The sequence below is a fragment of the Trematomus bernacchii genome, unplaced genomic scaffold, assembly GCF_902827165.1.
Source record: "Trematomus bernacchii unplaced genomic scaffold, fTreBer1.1, whole genome shotgun sequence".
NCBI classification, from domain to species: Eukaryota; Metazoa; Chordata; class Actinopteri; order Perciformes; family Nototheniidae; genus Trematomus; species Trematomus bernacchii.
This window is the reverse complement of record NW_022987648.1, coordinates 18,591,075-18,605,690: the sequence shown is the minus strand read 5'-3', so window position 1 is coordinate 18,605,690 and position 14,616 is coordinate 18,591,075. Positions and strand designations below refer to the sequence as shown.

Below are 14,616 nucleotides of genomic sequence, written 5' to 3'. Positions count from 1 at the left end.
AAAGGTCCACATTGAAATTCAGTTGACAGTGTATAGTGTGCAGAAAGCTAACTATGCTGTTACTGCATCCCAACAATATGAAAAACAAATTGCAGATGTGCATAATACCAATATGTAGGTATATTTAGTGGAGCGGGGGCTGCAACAAAATGTGAACAGTGGACTTCAGGGGGAAGTAGGCGTAATAGCTCTGGACTGGCACAACAGTCTCTCCTGTATTCCTTGTCAATAGAGACAGACGCTCTACCTGTAGATAGAAAATAAAAAAAAAGGCTGAAGAAACACCAATTACAAAAGGCTCTCTCTCTTGCACTCCCTCAGAAAAGCAAGGCTCCGCTAAAGGTCAGCCTGAAATTTGAATGACAGGGCCAAAGTCTTTTACTCATAATTTTTGTGTTTGCAATAGATTTCGGAGCAATTCACAGCCTTAAAGGCCTTAAGTGGAACAGCAATTAATTGTAATGAATAATCTGACAAATCTGGTTGACATATGGCCGCTAATACTCCTCCTTTCTGGAGGGAGCAGTGGAGGGATTAGATTACCTCAAATGAAATCTGGGAGCGCGGTGCCATCTGCATGTACAGGGACAGGCAGCGCACGTGAGACAGGACGTGGGCGGAGCCGGGGTCTGCGCCCTGCTGCTCCAGTTCCCTCAACCTCACCAGCAACTGATCTGGGAATAGGGCCTGCTTTTTTTTTTATCATCTTATTGAACCAGCTGCCTCTCATGAAGTAAAACGCAATAATGCTGTGCCGTTGCCAAAATCGAACACACCGTGAAAAGTAAACAAACATGACAGAAGTGATAAGTGTTGTGCAAACATATAAACAACACCACCGCGTCGAGCCATCTGAGCGCAGTGAAGCCATAACTTTATTAAAAGCATTTCGCAGCATGATGAATTACCGTGCCACACACAGAGCTGCTCATTTGTAGAGCTTCACATTAGGCATCAAAGTATCTTGTAACTTGTAGCTTTAAGACATGAAAGATGTATGTAATGAGAGGACGACTAAACAGTGATAGGAAAGCATGAAAAGCACATAGAACAGGCAGAGATAGAAGTATTATTCAGATCAATTACTGCAGTAAAAGAAGCAATAACACAGTAGAATAATGCTCCATTATAGGTAAAAGTGGTACATTGAAGAAGTATTATTGACAAAATATACATATATACAATATCCAAAGTAAATGTAGTTGTTCTTATGGACTGTTCCCTCAGCGTTTTATTGTCATATTATGTGATTATTATTATTATTAATGCATAACCAGACTGAAAACTCATCTCTTTCGACTCCACTTCGAGCGATAGAATTACTAACAAAGAATTGCTAACAAAGCACTTATCTACTAACAAAGGAACTGGCTTATCTAAAGCCAGTTGAGTAGCACTTTAAATGTTTTGGCTCTATGAAAACATGATGTACTTATATGATTCTGTTTTCTTCAAGTTTGTATCTTCCTGGTCGAATGCACTTATTATAAGTCGCTTTGGATAAAAGCGTCAGCTAAATGAAATGCAATGTGATGTAATGTAATAACCATGTCAGCAGTACTGGAGCCAACTTTAATTACCTTGGGGAAGTTGAATTCATAAGTGCTGTTTACATGTTGTGTAAGGAAAATCTTAAAGGTAACTAATAATGTAAAAGTCTGATATTGTCCCTCTGAAATGCAGTTGAGAAAATAATTATAAAGTAACAGAAAATGGAAGTACCTCAAAATTGTCTTTAACTATCAATAGAGCATGAATACAGTTTCAGGGGCATTCATATGTCTAAAGGGGTTTCAAATAGAGCCAATAAAATAAGAATAGCCTGGTCCTCAGCTCTGTGAAACAATGTAATAGTGGGAGTGTGCTGCTGTATCAACAGATCTGATAGGTGTAATGACGTCATAATGTAAACTCCTGCTAGGAGCCTGATAAAGAGGCCGCGTTCTGCAGGATGTCTATTAACAGCCAGCTGACATAAGCAACTGGATCAGCACTTTCACTTAAAGAGGGGAAATCCTGTTCTCATAATATACACTCAACATTTCTCAGCCTTGTACGTAACATAGAGGCCAGACTCTGAATACACAGTTCCCAGCAACATCATTATTTGATCAATGCTTTTTTACAACTCCCAAGGAGCTTAAAGGAGTTCAACACTTAATACAAAAATAACAATTCACCGGTTTAACTTCCTGAAGTTTCAGCTGGTTACCTGGCAACTGGTCCTTTAGTAATATTTTGGCACAAAACTCTCCGTAAAACAAGGATTGTGGTTTCTTGTACATCAAATGTGTTAATTTGTTTTCTAACTTTATGGAGAGCTGTTTTCAGTGCTTTTTTCAGTGTTAATGCTAAGTTAGCTAACTGCTGGATTAAGCTTCATATTTGACGCACACAAATGAGAATAGTACCTTAAAATGTTATCGCAACAAGAAAGCATGTTTCCCATATTGTCAAAATATCCCCAAATAAGGGTTTGAATCCAACTCTTAGGTTTTGTGATGATTTATCCAGTGAGCTAAAACAGATTGACTTCAAATATTCTTTTAAGATCACAGACAATTGTTGTTAAGATGTTAACTCTGGTCTGAAAAAAAAGCCAAATTAAGTCAATACATGCTGTACAGTTGTAGGAGAGCAGTGCGTTTGAAGTAACTCAGTGCTAGACAGTGGTGAGCGGAGGTGGAGATCTGAGACTGTGCATCTGCTCAAACCTGCCTAACCAGCACTAATGTGACAAAACTCACCTAGAAAACACAGGCTAATCACCTCATCCAAAGGCAGCGGGTGTCACCTTGCATATCAGTCACCGCTGGCTGCTTTATGATCATCACTTTAACCCCAATGTAACTCCAAAACAGAACACTGGATTGGCTCCGTTTACGCCACCTGACAGAGGGGGAAAAACAACAATGCATAATCATTCTTTTCTTCTTAAGAAATTCATTCTGAGCGGATAGTTCAGGAGCCAGGTCTCTTATTTAATTGCAGGAATTGAATAAAGAGCGTTTTCCATGAGGTGCTGCTGTGTGGCTAGCATAATTGCCAGGGAGCAGGTCTTAATTTAAACCGGGGGGTAATTATCATGCAGAGCATATCCACCCAGAATGTTTGCATAACTATCACAAGCGTTTTCATAAATGATGCTTTAATTAGTCTTAATTAGAATTTGTTTAAGTCAGCAGGGAATGCAGGGCCCGTGAAATGATGTATGTAATAAGCATCAGGGCCCGCTCTGTTTTTTTCCTTACTTGGGGAATAGAGCTGACAAAATCACATCACATTAAATTGATTCAGTCAGAATTAAAATTCTTATGGTATTAATTAAATGGGGGAAGATCTCATTAGCAGGCTGTGTGGTGAGGGAGAGACCCTCTCTGCCAGCAGATGTGACGGTGTCAGAGCTGCTGTACATGCTCGCCATTAGGGCCCCCAGACAAGCAGAAAAGTGAGGGAGGAGAGAGGAGGGAAGGAAGAAGGTGAGGGAGGGGAGAGGAGAGAAGCAGAGACGAGCTGAGAATGACAGAGGAGGAAGGAATGAAAAGGAAGAGATGGATAAAGGGAGAGAAAAGAGAAAGAAGTGTGAAATAACAAGAGAGAGGCAGCGCGTGTGTGCGGCTGTGGGGGGAGAGCGAGGTGGCAGCATATTAATGGGCTGTAGGCTCCTCCATCTATAGCTTTATTTAGCTTCATTGGGTCTATTTGGCTGGAGGAATTCAATAAGAGGAGAGCTAATGACTTGACCAGATACCCTGTTATCAGCACTGATGAGACACCCTCTCTGCTTGACTCTTTATACAGCTACAGTAGTCTAATAGGCCTCTGGAAGATTGCTGCCCAGAGTACAGACCTCCTCTCTGGAAATAAAGAACATGATTGTGCCTCGGGGAGCTTTGCCTCGCCGGTACAGGGCTCACCTGATCCTCTTGTTAGGGAGCTAATAGCTATTGACACACTTCTTAAGGAACTGAACTGCAGAATAACAATCCAATTCTGAGGTGTGACTGTACAGACGATTTCCTCTTTGATCCTATTGTGTTTTCTAACTTGGCTTTTCATCCCTCAGGTAGCGCGTGGTATCATCAGGTCAGCAGATAGAGGGGATGTTGAGCAAAAGACTTATTGTTGGACCCCCGCAGCAGCTGTCAGTTTGAGTAAACTGCGACCTTGAGCAGACAGATGAATATGGTATGAAAAGAAAAAAACAACTAGTGATCATACACACTCAAAGCAAATCACTATTTCCTCGGTGGGTAACCATCTGGGATGTTACCGTTCAGCGTGAGTCGTAGGGATGACGACTCAATTCACTGAAGAAAAACATTGAAGTTCAAAAATTGGACTAGGTGATTAGCCTAACCCACAATTTAATCCAGGTCCGAGGAAGAATATTGTCCAGGAAAAGAAATGTGTACTCGGATATTGCACTGGCTTTACAAAATGTCAACTTGTATCCACCTCACTATTATGGGATGGGATGAAAAGGCTTTTGTGTCTTATTTTAGTTTTTTCCCTCTTTTTTTGTTTAATCAGGCGTTGATTGCATTAGAAGCTAAAAGAGGCTAGTTTTTTTATTAAGGCATTTTTGACAAGGAAGACATGATTTGTTCAGTGCAAACTCTGTCAATATGTGATTTTAAAGTGTAAATTGTTGACTGGATAGCAACGTTTAAGCGCCTAGATGACTTATCGTGCACATCCCTATTGAGTAGCGAATATATCCTACAGTATAGGATGCGTGTAAATGTGCGTCAGAATACGCCTCATGTGTCTCTCCGATTAAATAATACAAATAATGCAGCACTGTGGACTTTTTATTGACAATAAAGTCAACATTTCTAAAAGAAATCTCTCAATATCCAAAACAGCTCTGTAAAACACCTTAGGCCTACAGTATATGAGGCAGGCATTGTAAACACTGCCCTGTATAGAATCCAATGAAAATGATAATGGAGGAAACAATGGCCTCAGGCAATGTAGCAGCAACCCAGCACCGCCAATGTTACAAGGCATCACTTTCCCTTTATTAGGAGTAAGCATGACTGTTAGTAGGCCCTGCATAAATATTTTGGGTAAATACACACTATATCATTTTTCTTCACACTTGAATTGCATTATGATTTCCATGCAGACTCAGGTGAACCGGGGTCAGGAGACTAAATTAAGTGGGTCCTGGAAGCAGCTGCAACGGTTTCTCTCTTTAACCATGCTTGGCTGGTTAAGCTATCAAAAGCCGCTTGTACATGCATCATAAAAAACACTGTGTGTGTGTTTAAAATTGTATTAAAATGCTGTTGACCCTTAAAATTAGAAAGGGAAACGTGCAACTCTTTGCATGGCAATTATTTCATGTCCATCGAGAACACAGTAGAGTGAGAAAGTATGACTGAGGCCCCTTCAAAATTTATTGACACGCAGGCAGAGAAGTGAGGTGGTTCATTTATGACAATGGGGCGTGATGACATCACACCATAAAAGCCCTCCGCAGGGTCAGATGGCATACGCCGAACGGGCTTGAGTCTTTGTGTTTGCTATGCATGAATATATTAGATGTAGAGTGGGTCAGTGGTTGACATTGCTTTCCTGTGATGTATTGTGACATCCGCTGCTATGCTGTTTTTTTGAATGCCGAGGCTGAACTACTGTTGTTTAGAATTAAACAAGTCGATACAAAAGATCCTGATCAAGCATGTAGTAAGGAGAAATAACACGAAAGCTCCTTTTAACAAGGAGCTGATTTATGAATTAAACTACTCATTTACATGACAATCCATGTGGATAAACATTGGCTATTTGATTAAGAAACATCTGTAAAGCTGGTTCTTTAAGGATCATAAGAAGCCTCATAGGTCAATAGGGCAATATAGAGATGTTGTGGTACTGTTTCTTTCAGTTGTAGAGGAAATGTATCTGTAATGTCTTTGCTTGCATCGCACCATTGTGAGTTATATTGAAAATGAATGACTTCATTCGTTAAACATCTGGTTTCTCAATTGAGTTTCCAGTATAAGTACAAGATGGACCTTTGTGTATACCCTTGGGGAAATGCAGGAGTTAAAGGAGCAACAGAGTGAGTGTGAAAAACAGGACAGTACAGATCACAAGGTAAAAAGAAATAAGGCAAAAATTCAAACTTAAATGATATTATTATATTCAACTGCATTTCCCACCTCAAGGTCGTATTGCAGTGTCCGAAAAGCAGCCCCTTGTTTATTTTTGATGTATTCTAATAAGCCTAATAGCACAATCGTTTATTTTTGTCCATTTTAGAGTAACATAGCGCAATGTGTGTTAATTCTGTTCTAAGTATGTCCAGACTCAACGCTGAAACTGTAAGCGCAGGCTGATATGATAATTTAGCTTACTTATAATAATTAGCTGTTGTATATTCATTAGCCTTTTAATTGGTTAACTCTGGGGACCACCAGCAATTCCAGTCAGTCAAATACACTAATGACACACACACACACACACACGCATACAGACACACACATGCATACACACAACATTCTCTTCAAGGAAAGACCTGGCAGAAGTAAGCTCCCCCTGAACTTTTGTAGAGCACTCTCCCTCCAATCACTCAAGCTTTCAATACAACTGTCACTTTTGTCCGGAAAAGCAAGCGTTAGCACAGAATTTGCAGCTTTGTCCTTAGTGAGAGGAAGTACCTGTGACATCTGCACTGACATGCTGGAGATAATCCTCCATGTGATTGTCGCACAAATTGGGGGTCAGCGTGCCGCAGACAGGGGAACGTGGCAAGGGACACGGAGGAAATGTTCAATCACGGGCCAGCCCATTCGGGAGCCTCCCTTTTCAGCCTCTCCAGCCTATGGTTCATCTCTCTGTCGCGCTCTCGCTCTCTCTTTCTCTGCCCACAGCTGCCGGGCTTCCACTGGGAGGGAGCTGTATTATGGCTGGGTTAATTTACTGATTAATATCCAGCCACTACATCCAGCTTTCCCCAGATGGCCAATTAAAAACTACAACTGGCAGCGTGCATAGGCCTGGCAGCAGGTTGCCGTCGGGCCCAGGGCTGGAGGCTGTGACAGAAGGTGTGGGTCCTGTTTGGGCCCGACTAAGAGCCACGGACTATCTTACTCTGTGACTCTCCACACCAGAAGGACAAACTTAAGCCATGATAGTGAGCAGAACAGAGGGTACGCCTGCCTTTAAACTACAGACACTGAGGGAAGTCTGTATGAACAGAAAGTTATAGGTACATGGAGATTGAGTATGTCATTATTGTGCAGGACAATCACTCACTTTTACAATTTTAAATGTAGGTTTTTATGTATGGTTGGTAGAAAAGCTAATTATCTCTCATTCATATTAAGTGGAACTTCTATTGGTAGGACATGTGTAGGTATTGCTTAAACCAAAAAAACATTTTAAGGACTACTACAGTAAAAAGTGCAAATGATTACCCATTACACATATTTACCAGATAATTGTTCAGACATTTTTTTTTTTTTTTAAAAGGGAATTAAAATAAATAACAGTCCACTTTGATCTTTACGTGTTATATGAAACTGTACAATTTGACTTGCATACATATAGATGCAGTTAACAATAAGGATTCACTTTGTGTGACTCACTTATATCACTTACTTATGCAATACAATTACCTTGTTACATAAATACTATATTTTTTATTGTAACATTGTACCCAGTTCAGGTAATTACTTTTTCTATCCTTAATGTATGCATAATATAAAAGTAAATGTAAATGTTTGGTACTTAACGCTATAGCATACAACGTTAATGAATAAAGTAAAAAGACCATTTCTTTATAATAATACTGATACAATTAATTAGTTTATTACTAAAATATCACATGATTTCCCTTTATATTTAGTTATAATAAACTCCACTGGCTGCCAATACATTTTAGGGTTCATTTCAAAATCATTTTATTTACTTTGAAATCCCTAAATAGCATGACCCCACCATATCTTTCTGAGCTGCTACACCCTTACACGCCCAACCGCCCTCTCAGGTCAGCTGATCAACTGCTCCTGAACGTGCCCAGAACCAAGTCAAAGCTCAGAGGGGGCCGTTGCTTCCTCTGTAGCGGCTCCCACGCTGTGGAACGATCTGCCCCTGCACATCAGACAGGCCTCCACACTGCCTGCTTTTAAATCGCTTCTTAAAACCCACCTCTTCTCCTTAGCGTATATTCTTTTAGAGCATTGCTTTTAAATTGTCTATTGTTTTTACTTGTACTTGTTTTATGGTGTGTGAGCTGTGCTGTGTTATTTTGTGTATGTTTTGTTTTGTTTATTTGACTGTACAGCACTTTGGTCTGGAGGTTTAAAGTGCTCTATAAATAAAGCTGTATTATAATGTACTGGTAATTACTATATAAATAAAATGTAATTACTGTATTCTAAAATAAAGTGATCTCATTCAAAATCCAATGTGTTTTTACATATATTGTAATTTATTCTTCACCGGGTAAAATATAATCTAGAATATAAATATTTGACATCAGTAATATCTGAAAACAAACAATATAACCTAAAAAGCTTCCTTCCTACATTTCCACTGTATTGCTGAATATTACCAGTCTGTAATAAAATACAGCCTGCAATGGAGCAGTGTTAATTTCACTGTAATAACCCTCACATTATGAGAGACTGCTATATTTAGATGGAGGCCATTTGAATACAGGTCTTGTCTTAATACTGACACAGACCTTATAAATGGGCTAGGGTCACCATGGAAACCCTGTAAATACAATGCCCGCTGCTGCTCTGAGAGGGAGGGTAATTAATAACTGAATTACAGAACGGAGATAGAAAGCCAGACAGACCCATGCAGCTTCTTAGTCCCTTGATAAAGGAGAGTTTAATACAAACAGTTGTACTTCTACTGGGTCAGCTAAACCCTGGATATCTGGGCCATCTCTGTTCAAAGAGAAAAAGGCCACGAGCAGAATTGATGGCCCATTTCATTATGTAATTGCCTCTTTAACTTCCTTGTTCTGAGCAATCGCTCTTTAAACTCAAGCTCAAGGTAATATATGCAGAGATATGAGGGTAGTCTCACAGACAGATAATTCGGTAAATAGCTGTAATCTTTGCATCACCTTTAACCACCCCGGAGCTGGCTAATATGTCATTTTAAAACCGCGGATTGCTAGAAATGAGGTGCGATACATGAAGAAGGTGGTGGGCTACCTAGAGAGAGTTGTACATCAACACCGAGCTGAAATCCTCCAGGACCACACAGAGAGGAGCAGGAAGCTAGCTGCTGCGGATATCAAAAGTGTGGTCCGGCAGTGGAACAAGGCACCAGACAGCCTTTAAGCTGCCACCCTCAGTGTCGGGGTACAAGGAGCACAAAGCTGGATATGATTACCTACAAGAGAGTGATGCTTCCTGCCCTCCAACCCTTGAACTTAAGGTGTACCCTACATAGAATCAAAGTAAACACCAAGCCCCTGTTCAGAGCCTCTGAAGTGGGTAGATGTGAGAACACAACACGAGTGACCCGCTTTCTTTCATTTCCCTCTTCATAAAGATCCCACAAATGAAAAAAAAAAAATATGATGCAACACACAAAGCAGCGGTGAGAAGGCTGTGCTCTTATTGCAGGGTCAGTAGTAGGATCACTGGGAGAAGGTCACCAAAGAGCCCAAATTCACACCCCATAATTGAGAAACAGGGGTCGCTGATTACAAGGCGAGCAGCATAGAGGAACAAGAGACAGTCGTTGGAGCCGCGCTTCACCTCGAGCTGTACTGGAAAACAAGACAAAGCGCTGAGAGAGACTGGATGGTCGTCCCAGGTCCACCACTGTGATAAAGAATGAAGACTTAATTAACTGAACAGCCGGATCTAACAGGGACCGGTATATCAGAGAGACAGAGAGGGAGAATTCCCTTTCTGTAATTAGATCAATTGGGCATGAAGTGAAGAGGCTTCATCCTAGAGCAGTGTGTGGTGTTGAAGTGGGATCACTGACTGAGGTTTGATTACCTTTTGATTGTTAATGCAAAATTGGATTGAGCCACAACGGTATAAATCCCTTATTTTCTAATTAAGGGTTTAGAGGATTGTTTTGTGCTTATTTTTTAAATGACGCAAGAATCGTAGTTTTTGCTTTTTTCTAAGCTTGACCTTAATGTGAAATCATAAATACTTTTTTATAGCAAATGTGCTTGTCACGTTCAAATCATTAGCGGTAATTAATGGCTTCTCTGATAACTCACCTGAGTGCTTTACGTCCACTTATTCGGCCTATAAATTACCCTTAGATGGACTTGCTCCCTTGTCATTTCACAACAGGGGTTTTTCACCCAGGGGTTTATGAGATGTTTTTCACCGTTCAGTGGTAGAAGAAACACTTTGATGATGCATCATGCATTTTTGGACAACATTAAATGCAATCCCACTTTAGGGAAAAAATAAACAAACAATTATCCTGGACGTGCTCCCAAAGCAATAAATCTCTTAATTCTTTCCTTATTGTTTCTGTCTCTTAAATAAGGACCAAGAGTCAGAGGCTGGTCCCCACGCCAGGGTCCCCAGGGAGGGGATAGTTCTGTGGCCCAGTGGAGCAGTAGAGTGCCTCTGTCTGTGTCTGTCTCTACACCTCAGACAGGGGACGGGCGTGAGGGATGGGCCCCATCGTCCAGGGGAAACGGCTTGTGTCGGCCGCCCACACTGCGCCTCCTCTGTGTGAAATTGGCTGAGAGGATGTAGACATATTCCACGCACTGATCCATGGCTGAGTATAAACAAGAGAGGATCTCGCTTTCACTCATAGAAGGTCAGGAAGCTTCCCCGTGAAACAGTAAGTGACACTGCCTCTTCTGCGCTCGCTAACAGTCTGACCGGTGGAACTTGACCCTCCCCTCGCCACCCTCCTCCCCCCTGCGCCTTCACCCTTTCTCTGTGAGGGTGTTCTGTGTACAACCAATTCTCCCAGTCTCAGTGGGGTGCACTGATATTTAGTGGCTGGGTATGCCAACTTAATCAACAATTCCAGGGACAGATACTTAAATTCACATTGAGGGACGGGGCTGCAGAAAAAGCGTTCAGCCTGCGACTGGAGATCCATGACCAGCTGGAAACACCTGTAATGCCTAACCTCTAAACACCACTCTGAGTCATACATCATGAGCTCAGATAGACAGACAGAAAAAAGGAATCTAAAAATCATGTTAGAATCTAATCTCACCACCAGCAATGTCCTAACGGTTGAGAAAGAGGCTTGAGATCTGCATGAAATCTGATTGCGGCTGCAGTAAAATGGACTGGGGAAGGAAGGCATGAATGTAATTAAAGTGGCTGACACTTTTATGCTGGGTAATGGGAGTCCAGGGCCCAGCTATTCCCTGACGAGCTCCCCTCACAGTATGGAGTACATTTTAATACCACCCTGCACAATGACTTAAATGCAACTCTCAAGGCCTTCGTGGAGATATAATATTGATGTGTAAATAGGATAAATGCCAACATCCTGGGGTTTAAGGGGCATTGTAAATAAACACTACCTAATACACAACATATATAAAACCGCTCAGCCGTCTGGAAACTGCAGAGACAGGACTAAACGAGAGGGCCAGAGCAACACTCAGTGTCTACCTACAGTATAGCATACATTATACCGGTAAGAAAATGACATAAATATAATTCTCAATGTAATTAAAACCAAAGATAGAGCACCATATTACGTGGTTCACATGCAGGTAAAATAATTTAAAAACTCAGCAATGCCTTTGTATAGCTACCTGGTAAAAAAAAACTTTGAAATTAGGCTTAATGAAATCACAGTCTGCCCTAAGTGAGAACACAGATGAGTTGTGTTGTGCACCAGCACTAATGTTAGAGAACAGGAAAACAGTTAGGCATTGTCCAATCAGTAATATATTTGTTAACGCAGGTAGGAAGGAGGGAGCTCTTACATCACAGTGGGGCAGATAATGAAGAAGTTAATAAGAAGAATGGTACTTTGAAATGTTCCTCAACCACCCAGGTCCTACAATTTAATCTGTAATAAATAATCTCGCATCATTGCAAGATGGCATCTCATAATGGCAAATGAAATATGCTGGTATGATAGGTACAATAAATCTGGATTTTCCTATGGTTCCCTCAGGCTAGGACAATATGCAACTATAGTGCTCTCTGTCAGGAAGAGCAGATCTCAGAGCCGTCATAAAATCTAAATGGGCACTAATTAGGCAAGCCTTCCCTCTCACACTTACTATTTCTATTGACATTTTCGGCGCGCCGTCCCCCCTCCCCCTGCACTACCATAAGTCACTGAGAGAAGAACTCCCAGGATTGCAGAGCACAGGGCTGTTAAAGGGAAGTTCAACTTAGTGGTAATGAATAAATTTGCCCTCCCATGCAGTACTGTTTCTTTTGTCTTGGACCCAAGCATATTCATGCATCTAAATGGTAATTTGCTTTGTAACAACCCACGCCACTCTGCCAGATATCGGAGCCATAAATATCTTTTATAATTGCCTTTGATTGGTAACAAACTGATTCTCATTTTTAAAGAGGCCAGGGGAAAGAGGAAATATTTTAATTGTAATTACATTTTTGTATATGATCTAGCTAATGTTTTCCCAAAAATACAATGATGATATTTATTTTTGCTGCAAAAAAACCTATATTCTAGTTCACTTTGAGGGGGGGGCAGGAGTGGTAGGATCACATAAATATATACGTATGCATTCCTGCCTGCTTGAAATTAATAAAAACCTAATGCGTGCTTGGCACAGGACTGCTTGTTGAACATATGCTGCAAGCATGGCTAAGCCATCTGGCTCAGAGTCAAGTATTCCCACCAACTGTAGTCTTATGCTACCTGACAGTGGAAAAGCTTTATTCCCCTGGCATCAGGGGCACAAATGGAGAAATATTATTGAAATGATTATCTGCATCAAGACTCAGATTTGGGCTGACATTTCGCTGGCTCTGTGTAATCCGAGGGGTTGTCTAGGAGAGGGCGGAGAGGGGGTTTGCCGGTAAGCCTTGGCGGGATGATTAATGAAGCCAGGATACTGGGTGGACCCAGCCCACCTCCACTCAGACCCAGGGGCCGAGCCCCGCATATGAAATTGGCCTATGCTGCTCATCTCCCTGGGAGAGAGCCAGTGATGATCCTCCAGACACCGCTCTATACCTGCAGTCACCAAACAGCACTCCAAAGCAATGCCAGATCCAGGCTTAGAGGATGCTCTCCTCACACTGAGGCTGAGGGAGGGCTGCGTGATGGAGCACAGCATCCATACGTTGCTGTCACTCACATTTCACTTAAACCATATTGTCCTTTTTTTCAGCATGAAAACTTTTCTGCAATGATCAGTAGGTGTTCATTTATAGCGGCGTTAAATGCATCTAAGAGGAATAATAGCCCTTTGAATTTGGAGAAAAAAATAAGCTGTCACTTTTTTTGTTACAGCAGAGCATAGTGTCAAATTGTGTGCCCGGTGTGTTTCTATATCAATCCATGCTTACCTTTTAATAACCCTGATTTCTTCAGTGCTTTCCATCGCTGCAGCAGCATTGCAGAGGCTCTCCCTCAACCCCTTAGTCTTGATGGATGGGCCTGTGAAAGCCTCTCAGGACGCTGGTAATCGGATAACAGCGAACCGAATTCTTGACCATGAAGAAGAAAAAGAAGCGGACATGTTGCTCGTGAATGAACACAGACCAACGGGAAGCAAGTAATTCAAAAAAGCGAGGAACATCTTTAATCATTCTGTGTCGATGATTAGTCATAGACAATGTCGCTTTGTTAAAAGTGTGCTGTAATTAATAACTGGAGCAGGACAGAACAATTGAGAGAGCGAGTGTCATGTGTTGTACAATACTAGAGAGGTGATTTCTAAATAGTGTAAATGAGGTGTTTACCTATTGTGATCCTGCCTCTGACACGGCAGCCTCTTTTTCCCTGAGAACAAGACCAAAGGAAATGATTAATTGCGAGCTCACTGGGTTTTACAGCTTCAAGAGTAAATCAACTTCTGAGAAGTGCTAACTTGCTAAAATATAAACTAATTTTAGGCCCCAGATATTAAAATATAATCCATCTTCTTCCTCCACAGGGAAAGCTAATTAGAAAATGTGACTGGCATAAGAGAGGAGAGGTGGAGGAATGGTGGGATTAAGCTCGGAGGAGAAAATCACACCCTCTTGCTAAATCTTGGGATTTCTATACACTTCAAATCAACTATTTCTTGTCATGCCTCACTGCTTCTCACATTTCCAAAACAAAAGCCTGAAGATGATTTAATTGTACTTATTAAATGATTGGTTACCTAAGTATTTCATCAGATTGTGTATCAATAAAAAGAATTAGCTAACATATGTGATTGTCTTTCTAATTACAAATATGTATGCTTTCTCTCCATCCCTGGGTTTTTATTTGAAAGTCCACCTGGCACACTTTCTCTGGAATACAATAGCCAATAAACAACAGTTGCCCAAGGCAAAGAGGCTACCTGACTGAGGCTGGCAGTCAGCTCGTGTTCTTCATATATTGACCTTATGCAGTTTAACATCCACAGCCTATTGCACAATGCAATTTCTATGCTTAAGGAACACACCACTTTTAAACTGAGAAATACCTGTCTAATAAAATATGTAATAA

At 41.1% G+C, this 14,616-nt stretch overlaps 1 long non-coding RNA gene across 1 annotated transcript; it reads right to left on the bottom strand.

Moving 5' to 3' along the window:
- Positions 1 to 1,476: 1,476 nt before the first annotated feature.
- LOC117485710 lies at positions 1,477 to 13,920 on the bottom strand. The gene is made up of 3 exons (XR_004556235.1): positions 13,878 to 13,920; positions 13,482 to 13,622; positions 1,477 to 2,889 (listed from the first exon to the last, which is right to left on the bottom strand). It is a non-coding gene; the product is annotated as an uncharacterized LOC117485710 (long non-coding RNA).
- Positions 13,921 to 14,616: the final 696 nt, after the last annotated feature.